Source organism: Protomyctophum bolini, assembly GCF_963924005.1.
Source record: "Protomyctophum bolini genome assembly, chromosome: 18".
Lineage (NCBI taxonomy): Eukaryota > Metazoa > Chordata > Actinopteri > Myctophiformes > Myctophidae > Protomyctophum > Protomyctophum bolini.
The window spans coordinates 38,229,941-38,245,776 of NC_137879.1; positions in this window are offsets into that span (position 1 = coordinate 38,229,941).

Below are 15,836 nucleotides of genomic sequence, written 5' to 3' on the forward strand. Positions count from 1 at the left end.
GCAGCATTCTGGTGTAGCACCCGTCAAGGGACTTCTCCAGGGTTGGCTTCAGGGTCCAGCATTCACTGCCGTATAGGAGAACAGACTCCACTGTTGCGTAGAAGAAGCTGAGTTTGATTTGTCGGGGGAGATTGGAGTTCCAAACACTGTTCATGCCATTCAGGGCCCTCCATGCAAGTGCCTTCCTCACTTTCAGATCTTGCTCGGTTGAGTTGACCCATGAGCCCAGGTACTTGAAGTCCTTGACTTCCTTCAGCACCGTGCCTCCTGCTGTTGTGAGAGGTGGATGTTCCGGTGAGATGTTGTAGGTGATGACCTCAGTTTTCTTGGCATTTAGCCTAAGGCCAACTTTGGCACACTCCAGCTCCACACTGTTCAGGAGTTCCTGAGCTTGTTCCACGCTGTCAGAGAGCAGGCCGATGTCATCCGCATAGTCCAGATCTGTTAGGACTACCTTGGGATGTCGTCTTGACCTCCTTGGAGTTAGGGTGAAGCCAAGATCCTGCTCTCGTCCACTGATGGCTTTCCTGAGCGCATAGTCCAGGACTATGATGAAAAGGAAAGGGGCTAGGGTATCCCCCTGCATTACCCCGGCCCGGATATCAAACTCCTCGCTGTTACCATCTGGGGTCACCACCTTGGCCCTTGTTCTTGCATACATGGACTCTATTGCCCGGAGCAAGTTGGGAGGGACACCGTAGGCCTTAAGGATCTTCACCATTGTGCCTCTGTGAATCGAGTCAAACGCCTTTTTGAAGTCGATGAAGCAGAGTACAGCAGTCAAGTTATCCTTCTTCACCTCCTCAATCATTCTCCTCAGTGCCAAGATCTGTGCTACGGTAGTTCTCCTCTCTCTGAAGCCATTTTGGTTCTCTCTCAGGAGAGGGTCGATGGCATGCCGTATCCTGTTTAGTATCATTCTGTTGTAAATCTTTGCAGTGATACAAGTCAGGCTGATGCCTCTGTAGTTGTCTGGCTTTGAGAGGTCCCCAGCTTTAGGCACTGGAATGATGTTGGACAGAGACCATATTTCAGGCTGTTTGTTGTACATTAGTGACAGGTTGCAAAACTCCAGGGTGAGGTCATCAAGTTCACAGTTCTTTAGGACCTCTGGGGGTATGCCATCTGGCCCAGCACTCTTGCCCTCCCTCACTGTGGATTTCGCCTTGGAAAGCTCACTGGACGTAAAGGGACCATCTTCGATGTCCAGGCCCTGGAGGATTGCCGGCACATCCTCCTCAACTCCATCCTCTGCTGTTCCCAGGAGCCCCTGGAAGTGGCCGAACCAGGTAGTCACCCTGTCCTCTGGGCTGTGTCCCTCCACCTGTCCCTCCTTAGCTCTTTTCCGCCCAGTCATCTCATTGATGACTTTCCAGGCCTCCCCATATTGCCGTTCACCATGCGCTGCCTGCACAAGAGAGTGCAAAATAGTTTCATTGTATTTATACTACTGTATTTATGCATATGACGAAATAAACCTGAACCTGAGCCTGTTCTATTTGTTGTTTATCTTCTGTATACAAAATGCTGTATACGCGGGATACAAGAACGAGAAGACACGAGACTTCAAGAGAAATCTTGATGAAATCTCCAACCACGACACGACATCTGCAAGGTCTTAAAGAGCAGAAAACAGACAAATGGCGCTGCTTGTGATCAGCAACCTCAAGAGTGTGCGTGCCGTGTGTGTAGTGCGTGCATGTGTGTGTGTGTGTGGGTGTGTGTGTGTGTGTGTGTGTGTGTGTGCGTGCGTGCGTGCGTGCGTGTGTGAAAGCAGGTTTGCGTGCCACATTTCCACCGCATAGTCAGATACAAATCGGCCCCTCGGTATGAGTGCTTTGATCCAGAGCAAGGGGTCTCACAGCTCGGGTCCCTCCCCCACAGTGTGACCTCGTGGCTGGGTCATGAGAGAGTCAACAGCCCCTATATGCATGTGGGTCTCTTCTTCCATGGAGTCTGTCTCACACACACACACACACACACTGAGGGCAGGTGGACAGCTGTGGTCTCCTCCCCTCTTTTTGAAACTATAGCTCCTCGCCACTGGATTGGGAGGGGAATCCCGGTGCCGTCTCTATCGTTTATATATAGAGCACCGAAGTCTGACGTCAATATCGGTGGAGGGCGCAAATCCACGGGTTCAACTGTGTCTGAAAAATAAACAAATCATCCAGGCCGCTCCTTCACTCATATGCATGTGGATATGAAGAATCGACATTTTCGCTAGAAACAGACTAGTGACTGACTGTCGCAAACGATACAGAGACACCTCCCTGACAATAACGCCGAGACGGCTTGTTTATTTTTGGACCACAACGCTTACATGAAACGATTTTAAGAGGACCCCGGCCATGTCATTCTCCATAGAGAAATGACTTCCGTGAACCAGGGGAGTCGAGGGGACGAGTGAGTGACGTCAGGACTTCGGGCGCTCTATATGCTCAAACCGAGTGGAAGTGTGTAGGGGCGAGTGGCGAGGAGCTAGTTTCGAAAAGGGCCCTCCAAGTGGTGGAAAGTTTTGTACTTCATTATTATACAATTTTATGGTAGGCTACTTTTAACTTTTAGCTTTTGGTGTATGTGCACAAACTTTGTCCTGACACAAACAGTAAATGCCATTGACAATGAATGGACAATTCGGAGTGTTCGTGTGAACACAAACATTTACGTAACGCAAACATCGAAGACGATGAGGTGAGGGACGTCGCAAATTGATGTACGATGATAAGGGCGCCCCTCGCTTCACACGGGTGTGATTTTTGAGGGAACAGCTGTGTAGATTCTGTCTGAACACAAACATTAAAATGCCATCGGTTGACAATGAATGGAGGATGGACACAGGGAGGGAGGGAGGGCAGGTGGGACGGCAGTGGGAAAAGGTTTAGTTTTAGCGATGTGCAAACAGTATACAGAGGGAGCAGCATGACATGCAGTCACAGGAAGTATATATACTGCCTTGTACACACACGGGGTTCCATCCAGATGCTCTGCTGTTGCCACGGAGACCAGCCAAAACACTCACCCAGCCAGCTGTCGGTTGGTTAACCACTTGAACTTCAATATTCAGCGGGGGGGATGTCTTCACCAAAAATAGCCGGTCTACAAGCCAAAAGGGCAGAGTTTACTGAGCCTCTTAAAGGGATTGTGACATTAAAAAAAAGGTTTTGGAATTGTTCTTATTTTTTGTAGGTTTTCTAATCTCAATTGCACCCAAAAAACATGAACTTTTAACATTCAGTAGATTTTCTGTGATCTGGGGTTTTCTGGCTCAAACAGGCCTCTGATTTGCCGGCAGTTTGTGATGTAAGATCCTGCAAATCCCATATATGTCAATGGGATTTGCCAGCAGATGTCACTGTTTTCACTGTTTTGCCTGTTTTCATTGTAGCTCAAAAGGCTTCCAAACCCCAAAGGAAACTTCAGACCACAGAAAATCCACTGAATGTTCAAAGTTCAGGTTTTTTGGGTGTAATTGAGGTCATAAAACCTAAAAGAATAAAGAAAAACAAAAATAAATGAAAATGAATGTCATAAAACCTTTAAGCAATGCATACACTTCATTGTGTACAACAAATGGTGTTGCGTTGAAAAGAGACATCGCAGCTCTGCAAGCCCCCGATGCGAGGTCCCAACGTGCCCAGAATATCAATATCAATATATTTTGTCTTATAGTTTTAGTCATCATAGTTTTAGTTTTAATTTAGTCTCCATGTAGTTTTCGTCTGTGAAAAAAGGTAACCAAATGGACCCTTATGGGTCTGTAACTCAGAGAACGTATACAAATGGTTCCATTTGTACTCTCTCAGAGTTAAATTAGCATTGATTTTACAATATAAATTGGGGTCCCAGAGACAGAAATGCTATTAAATGGTCGGGTCCGTATAGACTAAATGCATGTCAAACTGGGGGGTCCTTGAAATTAAACGGCTTGAGAGTCACTGCTAGAGCCGTGAAAATCTTCTCTTATTATGGGGGTCCCTGCGGCATATCTTTTCAAATGGGGGTCCACGGGGCTAATTAGTGTCAATTTGGGCCGGTCCTTGACATGAAAGAGTTTGGGAACCGCTGGTGTAAACCATGGTACCAGCCAGGTTGGGCTGGTATGGTGTGTAAACCATGGTACCAGCCAGGTTGGGCCGCCCGGTACATGCCGTGTCAACCATGGAATGAACCATGGCCTGCTTGGTACGCAGCCATGCTGCTGTCAACCATGGAATGTGGCTGTTTTTTTTCCGCTTGGTGTTTTGGTTCCTCTGCAGCTGCTGCATGGACGACGTCTGGTTTCCTCAGCTGTTGAATTTTTCGCCACATCATCTGCAGCAATATAAGCAAGCAATGTTTTTTATTATTAGTCCATGTTTTGACATGGCGAGTTTGTGCCGGATTTTGCAGTGTCACTCACGTGCGGCGTGCAGGGCTGTGTGACACGTGATTTATCGAGATCTGTGCGGGGACATACCGGCAGAGATGGGCATGTATTTGAAGTGCATGTATTTGAAATACTTATTTTGTATTTTAAAATACTTTCTTTTATTTTAAAATACTTTTTTTTGTATTTTAAAATACTTTTTCTGTATTTTAAAATACCGAACATACGTATTTCGAATATTTCAAATACATGCGCATCTCTGCATGCCGGTACTACATAACCGACCGAATCATGATATTTGGCTGCATGATGTATAATTGTGTGAAAATGTCTGCAACTCAGACATAAATATTGATTGATTCAATACTTCGTTAACAACCGAAGATGCAATGAGCAGGCCAGGGTTAGGTGAGTCCTATAGGTGTGAGGTCTAGTTGCGAACGCAGTGATTGCGAACGCAGTGATTGCGAACGCAGTGAGCACTTACTATGAGACCTAGCAGATCATGTCTGTCTGTGTGTCTGTCTGTCTGTGTGAGTGTCTGTCCCGCTATACGTCCAAATATGGAGTGTGTTGCATCAGCAATCACTCAGCTCCATATATGGGCACAAAAGGGGCCAGGTCCACTCAGCTCCATATATGGGCACAAAAGGGGCAAGGTCCACATATACAGTAACAGCGGGACAGACACACAGACAGACAGACAGACAGACAGACATGATCTGCAGGGTCTCAGCTGCGTTCGCTTCCCGCGTTTGCGCGTCTTACTGGTAGTTTGGGTTCAGTGTGTGACTGTGTTTGGGTTCAGTGCAGTGACTGCGTTTGGGTTCAGTGTGTGACTGCGTTTGGGTTCAGTGTGTGTGACTGCGTTTGGGTTCAGTGTGTGACTGCGTTTGGGTTCAGTGTGTGACTGCGTTTGGGTTCAGTGAGTGACTGTGTTTGGGTTCAGTGTGTGACTGCGTTTGGGTTCAGTGTGTGACTGCGTTTGGGTTCAGTGTGTGACTGCGTTTGGGTTCAGTGTGTGACTGCGTTTGGGTTCAGTGAGTGACTGCGTTTGGGTTCAGTGTGTGACTGCGTTTGGGTTCAGTGTGTGACTGCGTTTGGGTTCAGTGTGTGTGACTGCGTTTGGGTTCAGTGTGTGACTGCGTTTGGGTTCAGTGTGTGACTGCGTTTGGGTTCAGTGTGTGACTGCGTTTGGGTTCAGTGTGTGACTGCGTTTGGGTTCAGTGTGTGACTGCGTTTGGGTTCAGTGTGTGACTGCGTTTGGGTTCAGTGTGTGACTGCGTTTGGGTTCAGTGCAGTGACTGCGTTTGGGTTCAGTGTGTGACTACGTTTCGAAGCAGAGAGTGCTACCTCAGTTCACAGCGCTTTCCCTGGCCTGCTGACCTGTGACCTGGAAGCACTTCCTGCAGGTCCTCCAGGGTGTATGTACACTGACAAGCAGGAAATGAGGTCACAGAGACCCTGGAAACTGAATTATAGGGAAGCTTCCTCTATCTATACAGCTGTCTGTCTCTCTCTCTCTCTCTTGCTCTCTCTTTCTCTCGCTCTCTCTCTAAGCAGTAGTTTTAAACCTTTTTGTGCCCAGGCCAAGTCACACCATTTGGGCAAGCCAGGTCTCGACGCCCACACACCTGCATTTATCTGCAAAGCTGCTCGCAATGGTTATACACTTCCAGGACAGCATTTTACAATTTGCCTCTCTATTTGGCAAGGAAAACGGCCATATAGCTGAATGGGTATAGAGAGCCTGCACCTGGGAAGCAGAAGGTCGCGGGTTCGATTCTCGGGCCCTGGCAGCAACGTGTCGAGGTGTCCCTGCATGAGCAAGACACTTAACCCCTAACTGCCCCATGCATGCACACCACACCCCATGTGCTCACGTGAGAAGCACTCGGCTGGGCGAAGCGGAAAAAACACAGAACTTTCCCGCATTGGATGAAATGGGTCTAAAATTAGAACTGACGGGGGCTTTTCATCCTACATTAACGTGTGTCTGTGTGTGTGTGTGTGTGTGTGTGTGTGTGTGTGTGTGTGTGTGTGTGTGTGTGTGTGTGTGCGCGCAATTTTGAGATTAGTAGGCTACTTTACTTAATTGAGTATGTGACATTTTCAGTAGCCCTGGCTATACTTTTACTTCTACTCCACTACATCTCAGAGGCAAAATATTGTACTTTTACTGCACTACAATTATACTTGACAACTTCAGTAGATTTTGATTATTATTATTACAAAACATACATTAACCACTTCAGCACATTTCGGCCCTTTGAAAATAGCCAATTTACAAGCTTATATGCGACGCGTCACATTGTGAGCTTGTAGATCGGCTATTTTCAAAGGGATCCTATTCTGCACAATGAGTACCTTTAGGCCTACGTTTGGTGCTTTAAGTACTGTTTTTGATTATGTAGAAGTGCATATGTGTACGTCTCTAAATGTTCTGATGAATTGAAAATGGTGGGCCCTGTTGTAAACAAGTGTAACGCTCTAGTATGGTGTCGTCCACAGTTGACAGTTTTTAGTTGTGCTTGAAATGTACTGTAATTCCGCAAACTGTTAATAAATAGGCCTATACTTCAATCAATCAATCAAATAGCCTATACTTTCACTCAAGTATATGTACAATACTTGAGTGTCACGGTAGCAGTTCTACATTGCAGTATTGATATACTTTTACTTATAAGTAAAACATTTGAGTATAGGCCTACTTTTTTCCACCACTCCTCCCTCCTCCCCCCCTCCCTCTCTGTGTGTCTCTCTGTGTCTCTCGCTCGCTCTCTGTCTAATAACATCCTCTCTCTGCTTCCCTGCTCCTATTAACCCATTCTGACCAGGCACCCATTTTGGTGTTGGCATCATGTTATGCTTTACCTATTGAAAAATAGCAGATCTACAAGCTCATATCGCGCCACCGAGTGGCGCGATACGAGCTTGTAGGTCTGCTATTTTTGAAAAATCGAAGAACGACTGACATTTTTTTAGAATCTGATCTCAGGTCAGAATGGGTTCATCAGACCAGTGTGTGTCCAGCGGAAACCTCGTATGAATCTGATCTCAGGTCAGAATGGGTTAATACCAATGATAATAATCCTCAGTCAGACGGTTCGTATACCGTTTCCCGTCATCATATTGATCGTCGCTGTGTGGGCGCAGAAACCTCTTATCTCCGACATTTTAACGTTTTGTGTGTGTGTGTGTGTGTGTGTGTGTGTGTGTGTGTGTGTGTGTGTGTGTGTGTGTGTGTGTGTGTGTGTGTGTGTGTGTGTGTGTGTGTGTTCAAATAGCCTGTGCTGTTGATCCATAAACCAACAGCCCTATTGGACCATATCAGCATGGTGGGGATACCGGAGAACGTTACCAAGTTTATACCAAGTCACCGCCGCGAAAATGATTCATCAATGTTATGCTCATCGTTATGCTGACATGCTGTCTTCGTCAGTGTATAGTATGTTATGTCAAACTCACAGATGTTATACGGTAGTTTATTTCCAAAGAGATCAAATTATTTTGTGCAATGAAATGGTCAGCTAGATGATGATAAAAAAGAGTGAGTATATGTGAATACCAATGATAAGTATAGGCCTACCATTTCAGGATATGTTTACTAATGAATTACATTGTTTTGGTATATATACTTTGATGTTTAAACTTTTTGCATTCCTACTTTCTCTAGTGTTAACTCTAAGACAACTATCCTCTCTCTCTCTCTCTCTCTCTCTCTCTCTCTCTCTCTCTCAATTCAATGCAATTTAGATTAAGGTGAAGTAAAAACTAAAATGTCTGTCTGTCTGTCTGTCTGTCTGTCTGTCTGTCTGTCTGTCTGTCTGTCTGTCTGTCTGTCTGCATCTCCATCTCTCTTCCAGATATGTACAGTAACTGTTGCAGAATGAGATAGCTGAGTCATAAAAAGGAATTTGTTGAGGATAATTTGATTCCATTGGAGATGCACATTACTGTCTCAGTCATCGGCATAACAATGGAAATAAAAATCCAGCCTATATATTGCATGACAAACGACGGAACTATATACCTAAGTATAATGTTTGACAACCCCGCAGCTGATCAACATGGTTGCTGTAAGTGTGTGTGTGTGTGTGTGTGTGTGTGTGTGTGTGTGTGTGTGTTGTTCTTGAGAACCAGCGCTCTAAAACAACCCTATTAGACAATATACAGTTTGACTGGCCTGTCCTATATATATAGTCGCTTATTATTTTTTGGGCTTGCGTTGTCACATAGACCTGGTTGCTTGTTTCACCCGCAAAATCTGGCAACACCGGCGCTGCTGAGGCCGGACAGATTTTCACAGGCACGGCATTATTACGACTCCACCAAGTACAGTAAACCTTGCTTAATAATAGAAAACGTCTCGATTAGAATCAGATGTTTAAAAAAAAGCTAAGCGCAGTTCTTTCAACCGCAGTGGTTTTTATACGTTCCCGCATTCCAATATGCTGGCCTATAATGATCTCGCTGGACAGATTATATCCTGGGTCAATAAATTAACGTATACAATTAGCCTCGCTTTATATGAAACTCAAGTAGATTCAGATGGGCTTTTAACCCATTCTGGCCGGGAACCCATTTTGGTGTTAGCACTATGTTATGCTTTAGCTATTGAAAAATAGCAGATCTACAAGCTCATAGCGCGCCACCGAGTGGCGCGCTACGAGCTTGTAGGTCTGCTATTTTTGAAAAATCGAAGAACGACTGACTTTTTTTTTAATCTGATCTCAGGTCAGAATGGGTTAATGAGACCAGTGTGTTGTCCAGTGGAAACCTTGTATGAATCTGATCTCAGGTCAGAATGGCTTTAATGACCATAATGGAGTCTATAACAAGCATTTGTTTGACTTATTTGCGTGCTGTAGAAAGTATGCTTGACCTAAAATACTGTTGGAAGGGTCTAGTGTAATTAAAGTTATAGGTATATGATTAATCCATGTGGGGAAATTCTTTTCTCACTTTTCTTTTCACGCACGCACACGCACGCGCACGCACGCACGCACGCACACACACACTTTTTTTTATAAGTCAGTGCTTTATAGCCTCACAGTCCTGCCCCCTTTCAGAGTGATGAGGGCACCAGGAAATAATTCCCCATTCATTTCCCCCCATAGATGTTTCAAAAAGTATTTATTTAAAGACCTTTAAAGGCCTCGGACAAAGCCAACGCTGAGTTGACAAATCATGACAATAATCATTTTTTGGGGGGGGGCCAAGCAAAATATTTGGAAAGAAGAGTGTCACACTTTGCCCTATAGTGTGGGTATAGTGTTTGCCGAAAATATAAGGCACTTGTAGGAAGAACAGCCAAAAGTTGGAGAAAACTGTCAGACAGAGACCTTGGATGCAGAGAGTCTGTTCTTTGCACCTTTCCACACGATCAAAACTAAACAAAGGTATTTACACAGCAACTGGCAGGTTGGCCCTCTGTCCTCACACCTCTGCAGTCCTGCTTTGACTGGAGGACTAACTGGCAGTGGGAAGTCTCCCTACTTATATAGGCTAAGCCCCTCCCACGGACCATACCAACCCTAAATTGATTCCACAATTTCCCCAGTTACTCAATGTCCAGAGACACCACATTTCATAAACACACAGTATCCACATAATATACAATCAAGAGACAAGCAGGAACTGGTACAGGCTTTTCCCTGGCTGGCAGTTCTCCCCTGTTATCTCTTACCTATAGCCTCAAGTGAGACTGAACTCTACACAAACCCTCATGCTGTTGGTATGTCCCCCACACCCCACAGCTGATAGTTGCTCCCTACAATGGAGTCAACCAATTATCAATCAAGCAGCATCATCATCATCTCATTTACATACACATCCCGAAATAATATAATTCTCTGCAACATACACAATAGATAATTCAAACTTTAGCCATTCAGTCTCAGTGGCAGGCTGAACTGCCACAGCGTAACCTCCCGCTCGTCTTATGACAGCGACTGCAGGTGTGGATTTTTTGAGGACAATTTTGTTTTGAATTGCCACTATCGTTCAAACACAACAGAAACCAAGGATTATATTTCAAGGGCGAGAGATCACAATACAAATCCTATTCATAATCCATTCTTCCTCCACACTGGGATAAAAACAACGTCTGAAAGTTTGACGGGGCTTTTTTTCTCCACACGTGAGTGCAGTTACAACTTTTCCATTGCCATCTTGTGAGAGGCGGGGGTTCTTGTGCCGCCGGTGTGCGCGCTCGCGCATGCTGTTGCTTATCAGTGTGATGTCGTCTGTTAACCCATTCTGACCTGAGATCAGATTCATAGGCCTACGAGGTTTCCACTGGACACACACACACACTGGTCTGCTTAACCCATTCTGACCTGGGATCAGATTCTAAAAATGTCAGTCGTTCTTCGATTTTTCAAAAAAATAGCAGACCTACACGCTCGTAGCGCGCCACTCGGTGGCGCGCTATGAGCTTGTAGATCTGCTATTTTTCAATAGCTAAAGCATAACATGATGCTATAACACCAAAATGGGTCTAGCACATGCGGGGGCCCAATGATTAAACTAAAATCAAGAATTTGCTGCCAAAATGAACACTGCTGTGTTACCCCCTCCAGTGCTCCAGTATAGGACCCTCCCTGTGGGCTCCGGGACCCTCTCCCATGTGGCTCCAGCGAGTCTACAACGGGGACAGATCATCCGATAGAGAAAGAGAGGGCCCCTGGGCCCCCCACACTTCATAATCTGATAGCAGGGTGTATGTATATACGAGGCCATGACAATAATGGTCCCCCTCACTCAGCGCTATATGACAACTCCCATTCACCAGGGCGAGGCCTTTCCTTATACATACTTCTAAAATACGGGTTTCTTCTTTTCTCTCTCTCTCCCTCTCTCTCTCTCTCTCTCTCTCTCTCTCTCTCTCTCTCTCTCTCTCTCTCTCTTTCGTTTGTTGTTTTTCAACAAAAAAAAATCTCTCTCCCCGAGTCCGTTTCTTTCTTTCGCAGGCCCTGGCTATACGACGTGTCGACGGATTTATACGGACTTTACCGAAATGACGGATGGATGGAGGGAGGTGTATTGTTTTGGCGGCGCGTTCCCCTGTTGGGTGCCGCCGCCGGGCATGCTGGGTATTAAGGAAAGGCGAGGGCTTCTTTGAACAAGTAGTAACACGCAGTGCCGCCTTATTTCAGGAAATGGGGAACGATTGTGTTGCAAAAGAATGGCAGAGCCATAAAAAAGAGGGTGACCGGTTCTCACGTCTGTCTGTCTGTCTGTCTGTCTGTCTGTCTGTCTGTCGGTCATGCATGGCAGCATAATGAAGACTTCATGTATACTGTATACACATCCCATAACCAAATACAGTATAACATAGCAAGACACAGCTTTACCATTGGTGGAAGAATTAAGTATCAGATATTTTACTTGAACCCATTCAGACTTGAGACCAGATTCTACGAATGTCTTCTAAATCATGACAGTTTCAGAACAACCTATCTTTCTATCATGTCAGTGGTGCTCAAACTTTGTCTCTTTACACATCAGAATAACTCTCTGTAATACCGATGATATGCATTAAGGTTCATGTTCCCTTTAGTGGTACAGTGGTTTTGAAACTTTTATAATTCCATGGACCCCCATAACTCTGAGTGTACAAATGGAACCAAATGGACCCTTGCGGGTCTCCCCTACTTACAATGCAAAAAGTATAATGTAATTGGCCGCGGACCCACATCTGAAAATATGTTGTTCCAGGGACCCCCCCCCCCCCCCCCCAGAAGCAAAGATTTGAGTTAAAAAAAAACGTTCACTGTGAAAGAATATATATTTGCGAGATTTGCGCCACATGCCATGCTATGAGCTTGTAGATCTGCTATTTTTCAATAGCTAAAGTATAAAACACCAAAAGGGGTTAAACCATCTATAACTTCGTAAAACAGACCGGAAAACTGCAGCTTCAGTGGCCTTCAGTGGTTAGAGTGTCCGCCCCGAAACTGGGAGGTCGGTGGTCAGATCCCCGGCCGGGTCATACCAAAGACAAATGGGACCCAATTCCTCCCTGAGACTCAGCATCAATGGGTTGGATTGGTGGGGTCAAATCTACTAATCAAATGAGATTCCCGAGCGCGGCACGGCTGCAGCTCACCGCTGCGGCTCACCGCTCCAAGAGATGGGTCAAATGCGGAGAACAAAATAATGTCACTGCGGTAACGTGTGTGACACATCGTAGGCCTACTGCTATTTGTTTTTAATTCACCCCATGGAGACTTAAATTCATGTATTTTTTTTGTTTGTCACATTCCTAAGCCAATAATTATGATGACCAACAGTGCAGTCCCTATGGAGACACAAAGGAGAGTAATGGATAGAAATAAAAATAAATTGTGGGAGTGAAGTATCCCAGCTTTAACCTCAGTAAAACTTGTGTTTTGAGATGGAAGATCCGTGCGCTCAATTGTTCAAAGGAGGAAAAAGCCTTAATATAATTACAAGGCAAACTGCAAAATGTTTCGACCTACTACAGATATAGGACTTCATCAGGCAACACTCAGTGGCCTTGTGGTTAGAGTGTCCGCCCTGAGACTGGGAGGTACGGGGTTCAATCCCTGGCCGGGTCTCATACCAAAGACATGCTTGACACTCAGCATCAAGGGTTGGATTGGGGGTAAATCCCTGCGACATAGGCCTACTAGCCGCTATAGCGTCATGTCCAGGGGGTGTACTTGTACATCAAGCTGCCTCACGCTACATAAACAGGAGATAGGCTACTGCCCCTATGGGCCTCATGGCTCGGCAAGGCTACTTTTTCTTTTTTACAGGCAACACTAAATTCTAGTTGTTTTCGGTAAGCGTTTCAGTTCAGTCCAGTTCAGTGAGTGACGACACAACACAGTCTGGCTATATCCAGCAAAGCAATTATGGACCAGCTGGGGATCATTTGGCATGATTAACGCAACCTTTTTTTGTGAACTGCCCTCAATGATTGATTCACTATACATTGAAAAGGAGGATAATAATAAAAATAATAAGATTTCGGTATATAGTATACAGATTACAGATTACAGTTACCACAGCTGCCATGGACGGACGGCGCTATATTGGAAGTTGCAAGTTCTTTCCAAAAATGTCTGTCTGTCTGTCTGTCTGTCTGTCTGTCTGTCTGTCTGTCTGTCTGTCTGTCTGTCTCTCATTCATAAACAGGAAAACCTCCACAGATGGACATGTTGTCCGACTGTGCACTTTCATCTGCCTGCCCAGCTGTGTGCTTGTGCGCACATATTCCACAGGCACACACTTACAGTACATACAAAACCCCAAATACCTGCATAAAGTACATGAAACCCAAAATGCAGCAACTGTACAGTGCGCACACACACACACACACACACACACACACACACACACACACACACACACACACACACACACACACACACACACACACACACACACACACACACACACACACACACACACACACACACACACACACACACACACGCACACACAGTGTTGGAAATAACTAAAGGAATGTATTACTTAAAGTAATATTGCTTTTTTTCCCCAGTAACTAGTAATATATAACTACCGGTATTTACCTTCACATAATTAATAGCGAGCTTGTAGATCTGCTATTTACGAGCTTGTAGATCTGCTATTTTTGAAAAATCGTGAAAATGTGGCGCAAATCTTTGAATACCGGTATATGTTCTTACTAAAATATGAGTTAAAAACGTTTGCTGCGAAAGAACTTCTTTCGCAGCAAACGTTTTTAACTCGTATTTTTGTTGCTGGGGGGGTCGGAACAACATATTTTCAGACGGGGGTCGGCAGCCAAATACATATATTTTTTGGGGGTCCTTGACATGAAAATGTTTGAGCACCACTGATCTTTTAGATTAGATTAGATTCAATTTATTGTCACTGCACCTAGTATACAAATACTTTGACTTTGACTTTTAGATTTTAGCGGTGAGCCCATAGTGTCTCTGATGTAATGGACACTGGGCTCATTTCTTTCCTGGACTACATGTTGTGCCAGTAACAGCGCAGGCACATTAGCAGGCGTGAAGGCGTCAGTTGGACGTCGCGTCTGGTCTCAGTTTAATGCCTTCCGGGGCGTTGGGCGGTCCCAAGAGGGGACGCACACGGAAGCCTATTTAAAGGCCTGTAGTCCTCTATTTCTTGGTTGGCGAAGTAGGCGTGAGAGTGACACGTGAGTGACAAGATGTTGACACACAGGGAAAGGCGCATTCTGTTGTAGGCTATATGGTGCTGTGTTGCTACTTAGCTCGATTGGTCGACTGGTTAACGTACATGCCTTTGGAATGGGGAACCCGTGTTCGCCTCCCGGCCGAGGCCACACTAGTGGCGGTGAGAAGGAGAAGGAGTTTTTTGATTGATTGATTAAAATATTTATTAACAGTTTGCAGAATAAAGGGCAGTCCATACTCTTAAGACTGTACTGCCCTTAACAGTACATTTCTCTCAAGTCAGTACATTTCAAGCACAAACTCAATACAAAGACTGTTAACTGTGAGTGGACGACCCCATTAAGCATTACACTTGTTTACAACAGGGTCCACAATGTTAAATTCATCAAAACATTTAGAGACGTACGAATAGACACTTCTATAATAGTTAAAGAACAGAACATGAATTCATCATAAAACAGTGTTCCCTGACCGGGAATCGAACCCGGGCCGCGGCGATGAGAGCGCCGAATCCTAACCACTACACCACCACGGAGAATGTTGATGGAGATGACGATAACGAGAGAAGGGGAAGCTGAAGATACGGGCTATTTTTTTTATAAAGTATGAAGTTATTTTCAATGTCATCATGGATCAGGGTTACAATAAATGACAATGTAATTCAGCCAGGGGTGCCATGGATGAAAATATTACAGGGGTGATCTGAAGCAAACATGAGAACCACTGCTTGTCTGCTTTACATTTCTTCAGACAATGTTTTGTTAACAATTTGGACAGAATGTTACTTCGAGGTGCCCACTGCCCACTGCCCAGATGTCTCCCTGTATCCCTCGACATGGGGGGGGGGGGGCCTTTGACTCCGTGAAAGAAGAAAACTACAAGTGAAAACCCGCCCAGTGGATGGGCTGCAGGCTGAATCTTTTCCATTGGCTAGTGCCTATCACTGCCGTGTGACGCGCTTCATTTTCACGCTTGTGCGCAGCTTCCATTTGAGTCTGGGGCAAGCTGTTCCGGAAAGCTGTCCGTCGCGTCCGTCGGGCGCGGAGGTGGAGCTTCTTTTCCATCCACCAGCTGTCTAAAAACCCCACGAAGAAGAAAACTTGAGCTACTTCTGACGCCTTCACGCCTGCTAGTGTGCTCGCGGGGTAAGACAGCCAAGACCAAAACATTATGGGAATTGTAGTCCAGGAAGGAAGTGAGCCCAGTGTCCATGACATGAGAGACACTGGGCTCACTGCTAAAATCTAAAATATCTCAAACCACATATTGCACAGATAAAGATCCCC